Source organism: Panulirus ornatus, chromosome 1 (assembly GCF_036320965.1).
Source record: "Panulirus ornatus isolate Po-2019 chromosome 1, ASM3632096v1, whole genome shotgun sequence".
Classification (NCBI taxonomy): Eukaryota; Metazoa; Arthropoda; class Malacostraca; order Decapoda; family Palinuridae; genus Panulirus; species Panulirus ornatus.
This window is the reverse complement of record NC_092224.1, coordinates 5953901-5968592: the sequence shown is the minus strand read 5'-3', so window position 1 is coordinate 5968592 and position 14692 is coordinate 5953901. Positions and strand designations below refer to the sequence as shown.

Genomic DNA, 14692 nt, shown 5'->3' with positions numbered 1-14692 from the left:
TGTGGTTGAGAGAGCAGAAGAGGGTGTTTTGAAATGGTTTGGTCACATGGAGAGAATGAGTGAGGAAAGATTGACCAAGAGAATAAATGTGTCAGAGGTGGAGGGAACGAGGAGAAGTGGGAGACCAAATTGGAAGTGGAAAGATGGAGTGAAAAAGATTTTGAGTGATCGGGGCCTGAACATGCAGGAGGGTGAAAGGCGTGCAAGGAATAGAGTGAATTGGAACGATCTGGTATACCGGGGTGGACGTGCTGTCATGGATTGAACCAGGGCATGTGAAGCGTCTGGGGTAAACCATGGAAAGTTGTGTGGGGCCTGGATGTGGAAAGGGATCTGTGGTTTCGGTGCATTATTACATGACAGCTAGAGACTGAGTGGGACGAATGGGGTCTTTTGTTGTGTTTTCCTAGCGCTACCTTGCACACATAAGGGGGGAGGGGGTGGTTATTCCATGTGTGGCGGGGTGGCGATGGGAATAAATACAGGCAGACAGTATGAATTATGCACATGTGTATATATGTATATGTCTGTGTGTGTATATATATGTGTACATTGAGATGTATAGGTATGTGTATTTCCGTGTGTGGACGTGTATGTATATACATGTGTATGTGGGTGGGTTGGGCCATTCTTTCGTCTGTTTCCTTGCGCTACCTCGTTAACGCGGGAGACAGCGACAAAGCAAAATAAATAACATTTACTGATAACGCTAAGATAATAAAAGAGATAAGAAGCAATTAGGATTTGATAACCAACGAATCTAAGACACGCAAACAGACTTCAACTTTGTTCAGATACATGGTTGAAGTTCTTCCTAGCCAGATGTAAACTAAGGAGGGAACGCAGTGATGAAAGGTCTGGTTATAACCATCATACGGCAAAAGACAAATTCTAGGGATGTGAAGGGACTTAGGAGTTAGGCATAGTGCTCGACGCATCACTAGAACACCACAATATGGGAACCGTTACGGAGGTAAATTATTTAATGGTCAATATGAAAAGAATATCAAAATTATATTCAAGTCCATGAATTAGAATATTCTAGGAAATACCCATCTACTACACAGAGAAAGTATCACCAAAATGGACATCCAGCTTGCGGAGAAAGTCAAGAAAGAACAACTGGCGACAAACTGCACCTGAAGTTAGGGAGTCGAGCACCAGGGAGAGAGAGAGAGAGAGAGAGAGAGAGAGAGAGAGAGAGAGAGAGAGAGAGAGAGAGAGAGAGAGAGAGAGACAATGGTTATAATAATCACGATTCTGGATAGATTTGACAGAGTCCTACGAAACCTGCAAAGAACAATGAACGAGAGGATATAATAAGAAACTCAGCAAGACACGAGTTAGAAAAACCATGTGAAGAAACACTGCTATAGTAACAGACTGACAGATGAATGAGGAAAGCTTAGTGAAGATACAATGAACGTAGACAATGTAAACAAGCTAAACATTGTATGATGGCCAAGCAAATGTAAGAGACGAGGCCTCTTGAGGATGGACCCTCCTTCCCCGAATGTACAAAGAAGCGTTCACAGACAGTTAATATCACACACACACACACACACACACACACACATACACACACACACACAGACACACACACACACACACACACACACACACCGACACACATTTCTTATCTATCTATCTATCTATCTATCTATCTATTCATCTATCTAAACAAAGTCAGTCAACAAATGTTTGAGACACTAATGGTCAAAGAGCAATATGACCTTATTCCTGGAAGGAGAGACGTTACAATGATTCCTCTGGACAATGGAACGCTTAGGCTCACGAATAATTCCGGACGGTGATGAGACCTAAATAAGAGCCGATGGTCCGAAACTTTCTCGATCTGTCGCACATATTCACACATATAATTCGATTATAGATATATAAACCAAGGAAAAAGGAAGAACTCAATAGAAATGAGATGTTCTTTAACGAGATACTATTGTATTTCGTCCTCAACAAGGTTTCCTTGCCACTACCGGCTTAAACATATGCAGGCGGAGTCTGGAAACACCGCAGTAAATGTGTGAGTACAGAAATACCCATTTGTAGCGTACGAGTGCGGAGGGAGGAGGGGGGGGTTACCTTCGTGTATTTCTACATCTTGAACTTTATCTACAAAAAGTCAAAGTCAACCCTATCTCGCAGTGAGTAGGATTCGAACCTACGCGGGAAGATCCCATCTGATTTCTAGTCAGACGCCTTAACCACTCGGCCATCACTGCCTGAGGGTCAACATGGTGTGACGTCTGACATGTGAAGCCTCTTGCAAGATGTATGTTGTGAGCAGTTTACAGGTAGCGCAAGATTCTGTCGTGGAGCTGATCTATTTACAGTAAATTCTCACCAGACTTGCCTAAATCATGCTTAAATACATTTGCTGATAACGCTAAGATAATGAAGGAGATAAGGAGCTATCAGGATTTGGTAACCTACGAATTTGAGACACACAAACAGGCTTCAACTTTGATCAGATACATGGTTGAAGTTCTTCCTAGCCAGATGTAAACTAAGGAGGGAACGCAGTGAAGAAAGGTCTGGTTATAACCATCATACGGGAAAAGACAAATTCTAGGGATATGAAGGGACTTAGGAGTTAGCATAGTGCTCAATCCATCATTAGAACACCACATTATGGGAACCGTTACGGAGGTAAATTATTAATGGTCAATATGAAAAGAATATCAAAATTATATTGAAGTACATGAATTAGAATATTCTAGGAAATACCCATCTACTACACAGAGAAAGTATCACCAAAATGGACATCCAGCTTGCGGAGAAAGTCAAGAAAGAACAACTGGCGACAAACTATACCTGAAGTTAGGGAGTCGAGCAGAGAGAGAGAGAGAGAGAGAGAGAGAGAGAGAGAGAGAGAGAGAGAGAGAGAGAGAGAGAGAGAGAGAGAGATGGAGGGAGAGAAAGAGAGAGAGAGAGAGAGAGAGAGAGAGAGAGAGAGAGAGAGAGAGAGAGAGAGAGAGAGAGAGAGAGAGAGAGAGAGAGAGAGAGAGAGAGAGAGAGAGAGGGGGGGGAGAGAGAGAGAGAGAGAGAGAGAGAGAGAGAGAGAGAGAGAGAGAGAGAGAGAGAGAGAGAGAGAGAGAGGCAATGGTTATAGTAATTACGAATCTGGATGGATTTGAGAGAGTCCTACCAAACCTGCAAAGAAAAATGAACGAGAGTATATAATAAGAAACTCAGCAAGACACGAGTTAGAAAACCATGTGAAGAAACACTGCTATAGTAACAGACTGACAGATGAATGAGGAAAGATTAGTGAAGATACAATGAACGTTGACAATGTAAACAAGCTAAACATTGTATGATGGCCAAGCAAGTGTGAGACGGGGCCTCTTGAGGGTGAAACCTCCTTCCCCGAATGTACAAACAGGTAACCACAAATAGTTATCACACACACATATTTGTTACTATCTATCTATTTATCTATCTATCTAAAAAGAGTCAGTCAACAAATATTTGGGGCACTTATGGTCAAAGAGCCGAATGACCTTATTTTTGGAAGTAGAAACGTTACAATGATTCCTCTAGACAATGGAACGCTTAGGCTCACGAATAATTCCGGACGGAGGTGAGAACTAAATGAGAGCCGATGGTCCGAAACTTTCTCGAGCTGCGGTACACAAGATTCACACATATAATTCAATTGTGGATATGTAAACCAAGAAAAAAGGAAGGACCCAATAGAAATGAGATGTTCTTTAACGAGACACTATTGTATTTCGTCCTTACCAAGGGTTACTTGCCACTACCGGCTTAAACATATGCAGGCGGAGTCTGGTAACACCACAGTAAATGTGTGTGTACAGAAATACCCATTTGTAGCTTATGGGTGCGGAGGGAAGGGAGGGGGGGTTGCCTTCGTGTGGTCCTTCATCTTGAACTTTATTTACAAAAATCAAAGTCAACTCTTTCTCGCAGTGAGTAGGATTCGAACCTACGCGGGAAGATCCCATCTGATTTCTAGTCAGACGCCTTAACCACTCGGCCATCACTGCCTGAGTGTGAAGATGGTGTGAGGTGTGGCAAGTGAAGCCTCTTGCAAGTTGTATGTTGTGTGCAGTTTACAGGAAGCGCAAGATTCTGTCGTGGAGCTGATGTTGCTCCTGATCTATGCACTATAAATGACTCACCAGAAGGACTTCAGTCATGCCTAAATACATTAGCTGATAACACTACGATTTGTAGAGATTAGAAGCAATTAGGATTTTTTCAACATACGAATGAAAGACATACAAACATGCTTCATCTTTGTTCAGATACATGCATGAAGTTTTCCATGCCAGATGCCAGGTAAGATGGAATGCAGTGACATGAAGTCTGGTTATGACCATCACATAGCAAAAGGAAAATTTTAGGTACATGAAGGGACCTAGGAGTCGACCTATTCCCAGAACACCTCTAGAAAAATTGTTCGGCAAATTATCTAATGGTCAATATGAAAAATGAAAAAAAAAGAAAAATTACCTTCAAGTACATGAATTAGATGATATGAAATATGTATTCACTGCATATATTATACCGTAATTAGAGAAAGATTCATCAAAATGGTTATCCTACTTGCAGAGAGACTTAAGAAAGAACGACGGGCGACAAACTGTAACTAAAGTAAGGGAGTTGAACTGCAGAGAAGGGACTTAGTTTGTGTGTGTGTGTGTGTGTGTGTGTGTGTGTGTGTGTGTGTGAGAGAGAGAGAGAGAGAGAGAGAGAGAGAGAGAGAGAGAGAGAGAGAGAGAGAGAGAGAGAGAGAGAGAGAGAGAGAGAGAGAGAGAGAGAGAGAGAGAAATGATTACAATAATCACGATCTTGGATAGATTTGACAGAGTCCTACGAAATCAACAAAGAACAATGAACGAGAGGATATAATACGAAACTCAGCAAGACACGAGTTAGAAAAGCCATGTGAAGAAACACTGCTATAGTAAACACAGAGGAAAGCTCACTCATTGGAGAAACAATGAACGTAGACAATGTAAACAAGCTAAACATTGTATGATGGCCAAGCAAGTGTAAGAGACGAGGCCTCTTGAGGGTGGAACGCTCAAAGAACAATATGATCTTATTGGTGGAAGGAGACGCATTACAAGGATTCCTCTGGACAATGGAACGCTTAGGCTCACTAATAAATTCCTGACGGAGATGAGACCTAAATGAGAGCCGATGGTCCGAAACTTTGAACTGCGGCACACCAGATTCACACATATAGTTCAATCGTAGATATATAAACCAGGAAAAAAGGAAGGACTCATTAGAAATGAGATGTTCTTTAACGAGACACTATTGTATTTCGTCCTCACCAAGGTTTACTTGCCGTAGAGGCTTAACCAGATGCAGATGGAGTCTGGTAACACCACATTATATATGTGTGCGTGTGTATGCGTAAATAAACATATTTTTTCTTTTCTTTTGTGGCTGGGGGGGGGGGGGGGAGAGTTTTGCACGCACGAGGTCCTATCTCTTGAACTTTACAAAAAGTCAAAGTCAACTCTTCTCGCAGTGAGTAGGATTCGAACCTACGCGGGAAGATCCCATCTGATTTCTAGTCAGACGCCTTAACCACTCGGCCATCACTGCCTGAGTGTGAACATGGTGTGAGGTGTGGCAAGTGAAGCCTCTTGCAAGTTGTAAGTTGTGTGCAGGTTTTACGAATCTTTTGACATTTTCTTTTTCGCAACAAATCAGTACAAAAGTCTAATGGCAAGTTGGTGTATATTGAAATCAAAGGAATTCCACGTATGTACATTACAGAGTTGATAATTACTTAATGATTCTATTCTCATTTGATACGTCTCTATTCACAAGGGGTGACCTGAGGCCACTATTCACAAGGGGTGACGTGAGGCCACTATTCACAAGGGGTGACCTGAGGCCACTATTCACAAGGGGTGACGTGAGGCCACTATTCACAAGTGGTGACGTGAGGCCACTATTCACAAGGGGTGACCTGAGGCCACTATTCACAAGGGGTGACCTGAGGCCACTATTCACAAGGGGTGACCTGAGGCCACTATTCACAAGGGGTGACGTGAGGCCACTATTCACAAGAGGTGACATGAGGCCACACAGCCTCTCGTTTCCCTTTCTAATATACTTAATGTCGTTCCAGTGAGCTAAAGTACACAAGGGTTTCCCCACTGACTAAAGCGATTCCAAAGTTTTCCTAAAGTTTCTCAGGTTGTTTCTCCAAAGGTGACTGTCATGGTCCTATCCACACACACACACACACACACACACACGCACATGCACAAAGACAGACAGATAGAAACACACATACACATATGTACACAAACACACACACACACACACACACACACACACACACACACACACACAACGCTTTCCTTCTGTACACGATCAGACATTTATTCCTTTGGAACACACATCTAAAACACCACTCGCTTTCAGCATTTCACTCACTGCATTATTCCTCCTCGTCTGTGGTCTACCTCTTCTCTGGCATCATCAGCAACACCACCAGAGATCTTCGTCACCAACATATCCTCTGTCCGTACGTCCTACTTGGTCATGACGAGTTTTTCACACCGAATATTATGCTCTCATAATTTTCTTCCCTATGGCTTTCCCCAGCTTCATCCAGCTCTACTGCTTACATTATCAGTCTCTACTGGTATTATCATATTTTCCCCAGCTCCATCTAGATCTACTGCTTACATTATTAGTCTCTACTGATATCATCATATTTCTGGATACAGGAAAACCAGTATCTTGTTATCATTCATCAGTGTCAGGACATGAAGTCTACAGGACAAGGCGTCTATCATCCAACCTTCACATATTTGACACTGAAATTCGCCTCATTCAAGCGAGTTTCCAGAGCACTTACCATTTGCTTTTCTTGCTTGACTCGACACCCATAAGCTCACACTACCGTCCTTACTAATATCGCTTTCAAATATCAAACTCGTGAAAATCCCCTAACTTCTCAAATCAAATTTATATCTTCTTTATATACAGTAATTTCTTGATAAACGTATTATCAAGTTAATCTGCCACTCTATACGTTTTCTTCTCAGGTTCAATTTTCAAAAAGATATCATCCGCATATAATAACCATAGAAGAACAGTTTATCACGATCACCTCACCTCATCACATATAATGCCGCATTGTGGTGCCCCTGTCTTTCGCACTACCACTTGCTCTCCCACATGTACTACTTCCGCCATACACGTATACCACAGAAAATCAAATCCCTGTAAAGTTCTTTCTGTATATGTGTGTGTGCGTGTGTGTCTGATGGGCGAGTGGGTGTTTGGGTGTGGGTTGATGATGCAGGTGGGAATAGATTCTAGATCCACGAATACTACGCATAGTTTTCACCAGACATTTTATTCCTACTTTCTCAGTAAATACAAAAATTGAGTCCATATCCCTCCTCCCTTTCCCATTGTTCTTCCCACGGCGAAAGGTTTGCCAATCCTTTGTTAAAAGAAAAAAAAAAAAGCACTTTGTCCAACCACGCACTTTAAAAACTGCTAAAAAAGATTATTCCCCTGCAATCTTTTTAGTTTTGAATAAAAATGTTATCCCTTTAATCTTCATACAGTGGCGCAATCACTGTCTTTCAGCTACCAGACTGTGTACACAATCACTACCCACTGTTCCTGTAGAATTCCTAAGATGTTCACCAGTATCTTCAGGTCTGCTCTTCGTTATCTCACTCCTCACCCCATCTACAAACCCAGCTTTTCCTATCCAAATTCATTTCTGGTTGTCTTACCTATTTCTGTAGTGTTCTCGTCCTTCACATAACTATGCCGTTCTCTCCGTATTTCTGATCCCATCCCACCGTCTCAGATCTCTGATAATATCATCCAATACTCGGATCCTTAAAGTCGTCTATCCATCTTTCACAAACTTCGACCCTTTTTATAAGCAAGAACCATTCATGTCGTCCTACAGTAATATCCTAATGGCACATACTTATTAAATGCGCGGCATATAGGTAAAGCGAGTCAAGTTTTGACGTCAGAATAGAAGAAAATAGCTACACACTTACACAAAAAGTTTTGACGTCAGAGTGAAGAAAATAGCTACACACGCAAAAAAGTTTTGACGTCAGAATGGAAGAAAATAGATACACACTTACGCAAACAAGTTTATGATTATTTAGAATCTAACTTATGCATTACTGGCAGCGATAGGTAAACCAAATCATCTGTGTTATAAAGGGTTTCTAAGATAGACTAAATGTTATGGTGATACCAGACACCGCCAACTGTATCAAATGGTGGAAGTATAGAGCCATCAATAAAGACAGCAAGTTCGTGAGATGTCTTAGAAACAGACTTGGAAAAAATCTGGATTCGACAAAGTCCTACGAAACCTACAAAGAACAATGAACGAGAGGATATAATATGAAACTCAGCAAGACACGAGTTAGAAAAACCATGTGAAGAAACACTGCTATAGTAACAGACTGACAGACGAATGAGGAAAACTTACTGAAGAAACAATGAACGTAGACAATGTAAACAAGCTAAACATTGTATGATGGCCAAGCAAGTGTAAGAGACGAGGCCTCTTGAGGATGGAACCTCCTTCCCCAAATGTAAAAACAAGTGATCACTAATAGTCAATATCACACACACACACACACATGTCTACTTGTCTGTCTACCAATCTATCTAAACGGTTAGTCGTCAAAAGTTTCTTGAGACACTTATGATCAAATAGCAGAATGACCTTATTAGTGGAAGGAGAGACGTTATAAGGATTCCTCTGGACAATGGAACGCTTAGGCTCACGAATAATTCCGGACGGAGATGAGACCTAAACGAGAGCCGATGGTCCGAGACTTTCTCGAGCTGCGGTACACCAGATTCACACATATAATTCAATTGTAGATATAAGCCGAGGAAAAAGGATGAACTCTATAGAAATGAGATGTTATTGAAAGAGATAGTATTGCTTATTGTCCTCGCTGACGTTGATTTTCCACTAGTGGCTTAACCACACATAGGGAGAGTCTGGTAACACCACATGAGATATGTGTGTGTGTGTGTGTGTGTGCGCGTGTGCGCGCGTAAATACCCATTTTTAGCGTCGGGGAGGGGAGGGGGTGGGGGGTGGGTTGCACTCATGTGGTCCTATATCTTGAACTTTATTTACAAAAAGTCAAAGTCAACCCTTTCTCGCAGTGAGTAGGATTCGAACCTACGCGGGAAGATCCCATCTGATTTCTAGTCAGACGCCTTAACCACTCGGCCATCACTGCCTGAGTGTGAACATGGCGTGAGGTGTGGCAAGTGAAGCCTCGTGCAAGTTCTATGTAGCGTGGAGTTTAGAGTTAGTTTAAATCTGCCTTATTGTTTTTTAGCAATTAATCAATACAGAATTCTATTTGATGTTATACCAGTGCCAAGTTGGTGTATATTGAAATCAAAGGAATCACATTAAAGTGCATTGTAGAGATGTAAATATATGCTCAATAAATATAATATTATTAGATCTATCATACCTCTATTCAGATGGGGTGAACTGAGAACGTACAGCCTTTCATTCCCCTCACTAACATTCCAGCGTGCTAAAGTATGTATACAAGGGTTTCTCCTCTGAACTATGCGATTCGAAAGTTTTCCCTACGTTCCTCAGGATATTTCTTCAAAAGTTATTCCTCCTGTACATGATTAGACCCTTTTATCTTCGTCGCACACATCTGCAATGCCTCTCACCTTGAGCAATTCACCTAATGCATTATTCCCTCTCGTTTGCGGTCCAGCTCTTCTTCTTGCATCTTCAGCAACACCACTAGAGAGCCTTCACCAACCTATAACCTGCCATACCTTCTACATGGTCACAACGAGTTCTTACACACCAGATATCTTTTCTTACATCATTCTCTCATGGTTCACTTCTCCCAACACCATCCAGCTTTACAACCTGCATCATTCATCACAGTCAGGACAAGAAATATACATATTTTATGCTGAAATTCTCATTCAAGCAACTTTCCTGTGTATCTAAACTTACCTTTTCTTGCAAGACTCGACCCCTATGTTTTCACACTACCGTCCTTACTAATATCACTTCTAAACATTACGCCTATTAAAAACTAACTTCTCAATTCTAACATTTCATGTTTTTAACTTACATTAACTTCTTCGTAAGTGTATAATCAAACCAGTCTATCTCTCTATACAATTCCTCTTCTGGTTCAGTCATCAAAACAGTATCATCCGTATACTTTACCCTGAGTAGCTGTAGCTTTTTCCACCATAGTTGAGCAATTTACCACGATTACCTCACTGAGTTGCCCTATTCATTTATACTACCACTTCCTGTCCCGCATGTACTACTTCCATCGAACCTCATCATGTTTTTCCTTAATCCATAATTGTGTGTGTGTGTGTGTGTGTGTGTGTGTGTGTGTGTGTGTGCGTGTGCGTGTAAGAGGGGGTGATGGATTGTAGACCTAATAATACGACGTATATATATTTTTTCCCTCCAGACTTTTTCCCACTACCTGTGTAAACACTCTAAATACACTAATCCTCGTTACAAAGCTATACTGTCTAACCACACACTTCAGAAACCGCTGACCACGATTATTTCGCTGCAACCCTTCTTGTTGTGAATATAAAATTGTCCCTTATATATTTATAAAGTGGAGCAATCACTGTCTTCGTTCACCTACCAGGTACACAATCACTATCTACTGTTGCTGTATGATTCCTAATATGTTCAACTGCAACGTCATCTCTGCTCTTCGCTATCTCACTCCCCACCCCATCTACAACCCCAGGTTTTCCATCTATATTCATGACTAACTGTCTCACCTATTTCTGTAATAGATGATATCACCATCCCCACACGTATTTTTAAAGTAGTCTCTCCACCTCTTACATACAAACTACATTACTTATTGTGTGCAACAACCTGGGACTGTTTAGTCTTTGATGTCGTTCTACAGTAATATCCTAACTGCATATACTTACTGACAGGATGGCGTAAGTAAAGCGAGTCAAGCTCTGAAATCAGAAGGGAAGAGAACTGGTGCAGACTCAGGCAAACAAGTTCAAGATTTAGAATCGATCTTTTGTATTATCAACGTTTGAATAAAACCTATATTTTGTACAAGTAAACCTAATCATCTGTGTTATAAAGGGTTTCTGAGGTAGACTGGGAATTATGGTAATATCAAGCAATGCCAACTGATTTGAGTGGTGGTATTATGGCCATCAACGAAGCAAGAAATTCGTAATAAGTCTAAGAAAGAAACTTAGAAAAAGAGGGTTTAAGACGTTAGACTGAACAACTTTGTATAGATAGTTATGAAAAGAAAAGTGCAAGAAAAGGTAGGACGACAAAAGTTTCTTACGATGCTTTTTGGTCAAAGAGCAATATGACTTATTAGAGGAAGGAGAGACGTTACAATGATTCCTCTGGACAATGGAACACTTAGGCTCACGAATAATTCCCGACGGAGATGAGACTTCAATGAGAGCCGATGGTCCGAAACTTTTTCGAGATACGATACACCAGATTCGCATCCATAATTCAATAGCTACTATGTAAACCAAGGACCCATCTTACGAAGCTTCTACAGCTTCAGGGCTGCACAAAAGTCAGCAGCAGAGAAAAGACAGATCTTTTCAAATGAAAAGTTCTTTAACAAGATACTATCGCTTTTCGTACTCGCTGAAGATGACTTTTCAGGAATGGCTTAACGACATGCAGGCGGAGTCTGGCAACACCACATTACATATATATGTGTGTGGGTGTATCTGAATACCAGTTGGTACAGCATGGGTTCGGGGGTGAGGTTATGCACTTTTGAACTTTACAAAAGTGAAAGTCAACTCTTCCTCGCAGTGAGTAGGATTCGAACCTACGCGGGAAGATCCCATCTGATTTCTAGTCAGACGCCTTAACCACTCGGCCATCACTGCCTGAGTGTAAATATGGTGTGAGGTGTGGCAAGTGAAGCCTCTTGCAAGTTGTAAGTTGTGTGCAGTTTACAGAAGCGCAAGATTCTGTCGTGGAGCTAATGTTGTTCCTGATCTATGCACTGTAAATGACTCACCCTTGAGCACGACGGTACGACCCTTAAGCACGACAGTACGACCATTGTGTACTGCGGTACGATCCTTGAGCACGACGGTACGACCCTTGAGCACGAAGGTACGACCCTTGAGCACGACGGTATGACTTGAGCACGAAGGTACGATCCTTGAGCACGACGGTACGACCCTTGAGCACGAGGGTACGACTCTTGAGCACGACGGTACGGCCCTTGAGCACGAAGGTATATGACCCTTGAGCACAACGGTACGGCCCTTGAGCACGACGGTATGACTCATGAGCACGACGGTACGGCCCTTGAGTACGACGGTACGACCCTTGAGCACGACGGTATGACTCTTGAGCACGAAGGTACGATCCTTGAGCACGACGGTACGACCCTTGAGCACGACGGTACGGCCCTTGAGCACGACGGTACGACCCTTGAGCACGACGGTACGGCCCGTGAGCATGACATACCCCTTGGGTTCGTAGTATCGTATTTGGCGGGATCGCAGCCAACGGGATTCGAAGACGTCGAGCCAACTGACGTACTTACTAAAGAGCTGGCGATGTGTTTGCCCCCGCCCACCACGACCTTCGTGCCAGTCAAGATAATTAAGCGTAAGCATTTACTTTTATCAATATATTCTCTGAAGTATTAAGCGTCTTATCTTATTGATTAAGCAAGTTAAGAATGTATGGACTTTTAAGCGTCTTATCTTATCGATTAAGCAAGTTAAGAAGGTAGAGTCCAGGGTCGTTTACACCATTTTATGCCATATTTTACGTTTTTTATTATTCTTTGATGTTCCTACAATTATGTCTAAATACATTCGCTGATGATGCATAGATTATGAGTGAGGTTACGAGCAATTAGAATTTGATAATCTATAAATTGAAGAGACACAAACATGTTTCATCTTTGTTCAGATACATGGATGAAATTCTTCCCAGCCAGATGCCAAGGTGAAGATGGAACGCAGTGAAATGCGGTTTGGTTATAACCATCACACACCAAAAGTCAAATCTTGAGAACGTGAAAGGGACTTGTGAGTTGACGTAGTAGTCGTCCAGTGAACAGAACACCACAATATGGGAACTGTCATGGTAAGTAAATTATCAAATGGTCTACATGAAAACAATATCAAAATTACATTCAACTGCATAAATTAGAATATTCTAGGAAATACGCATTTACTACACATTAGGAGAAAATATCACCAATATGGTCATCCAGCTTGCGGAAAAAGTCGAGAAAGAACGATTGGCGACAAACTGTACCTGAAGTTGGGGAGCTGAGCACCAGGGAGAGGAATTAGAGAGAGAGAGAGAGAGAGAGAGAGAGAGAGAGAGAGAGAGAGAGAGAGAGAGAGAGAGAGAGAGAGAGAGAGAGAGAGAGAGAGAATTATTACAATAATCACGACCCTGGATGGATTTGAGAGAGTCCTACGAAACATACAAAGAACAATGAACGAGAGGATATAATAAGAAACTCAGCAAGACACGAGTTAGAAAAATCATGTGAAGAAACACTGCTATAGTAACAGACTGACAGATGAATGAAGAAAGCTCACTGAAGAAACAATGAACGTAGACAATGTAAACAAACTAAACATTGTATAACGACCAAGCAAGTGTAAGAGACGAGACCTCTTGAGGGTGGAATGGTCAAAGAGCAATATGACCTTATTAGTGGAAGGAGAGACGTTACAAGGATTCCTCTGGACAATGGAACGCTCACGAATAATTCCGGACGGAGATGAGACCTAAATGAAAGCCGATGGTCCGAAACTTTCTCGAACTGCGGTACACCAGATTCACACATATAATTCAACTGTATTCAACCAAGGAGACAGGATGGACTCTTGAAATGAGATATTCTTTAATGAGATACTTTGCTTTTCGTCGACGCTAAAGATGACTTTTCACTAGCGGCTTAACCATATGCAGGAGTAGTCTAGCAACATCACACTATGTGTGTGTGTGTGCGTATGTGCTTGAATACCCATTTGTGAGTTCCGCACTCATGAGTTCCTATTTCTTTAAGTGTATTTACGAAAAGTTTAAGTCAGCCCTTTTTCGCAGTGAGTAGGATTCGAACCTACGAGGGAAGATCCCATCTGATTTCAAGTCAGACGCCTTAACCACTCGGCCATCACTGCCTGAGTGTACATATGATGTGAGGTCTATGAAGTGAAGCCTCTTGGAAATTTTAAGTGGTGTGCAGTGCTGAGGAAGCAAGATCTGCTGAGTATCTTTTTTTAGGAACCAGTCAATACAGAACTTTAATTGACTTTCTGCCATTGGCAAGTTGATGTAAACTCTTATCAAAAGAATTACATTTAAGCGTTTAACAAAGAAGTTGATAGTTGCTTAGTGATTCTTTTATTGTTGCTTAGTGATTCTTTTATTGTCAGATATACGCTTACACCTGGGGTGATCTGAGTGCCCACAGCCTCTTCTTTCCCTCATTAACATCCTCAGTTGAGACCAGCGTGCTAAAGAACACAAGGGTATTTCCACTGAAATAAACGCTTCCAAAGTTTCCTCAAATTTCTCTGATTATTTCTTCAAAAGTGACTGTTTCCTGTCATAACTCCACCCTCACACTCACCATCTCTCTTCTGTACAGGATCAGAT

General features: G+C 41.7%; 6 non-coding genes across 6 annotated transcripts; all 6 read right to left on the bottom strand.

Moving 5' to 3' along the window:
* Positions 1–2155: 2155 nt before the first annotated feature.
* TRNAS-AGA (transfer RNA serine (anticodon AGA)) lies at positions 2156–2237 on the bottom strand. The gene has a single exon. It is a non-coding gene; the product is annotated as a tRNA-Ser (tRNA).
* A 1706-nt stretch (positions 2238–3943) lies between these two features.
* On the bottom strand, positions 3944–4025 carry TRNAS-AGA (transfer RNA serine (anticodon AGA)). The gene has a single exon. It is a non-coding gene; the product is annotated as a tRNA-Ser (tRNA).
* Positions 4026–5519: 1494 nt separating this feature from the next.
* On the bottom strand, positions 5520–5601 carry TRNAS-AGA (transfer RNA serine (anticodon AGA)). The gene has a single exon. It is a non-coding gene; the product is annotated as a tRNA-Ser (tRNA).
* Positions 5602–9181: 3580 nt separating this feature from the next.
* TRNAS-AGA (transfer RNA serine (anticodon AGA)) lies at positions 9182–9263 on the bottom strand. The gene has a single exon. It is a non-coding gene; the product is annotated as a tRNA-Ser (tRNA).
* Positions 9264–11855: 2592 nt separating this feature from the next.
* Positions 11856–11937, bottom strand: TRNAS-AGA (transfer RNA serine (anticodon AGA)). Its single transcript has one exon. It is a non-coding gene; the product is annotated as a tRNA-Ser (tRNA).
* Positions 11938–14132: 2195 nt separating this feature from the next.
* TRNAS-UGA (transfer RNA serine (anticodon UGA)) lies at positions 14133–14214 on the bottom strand. The gene has a single exon. It is a non-coding gene; the product is annotated as a tRNA-Ser (tRNA).
* Positions 14215–14692: the final 478 nt, after the last annotated feature.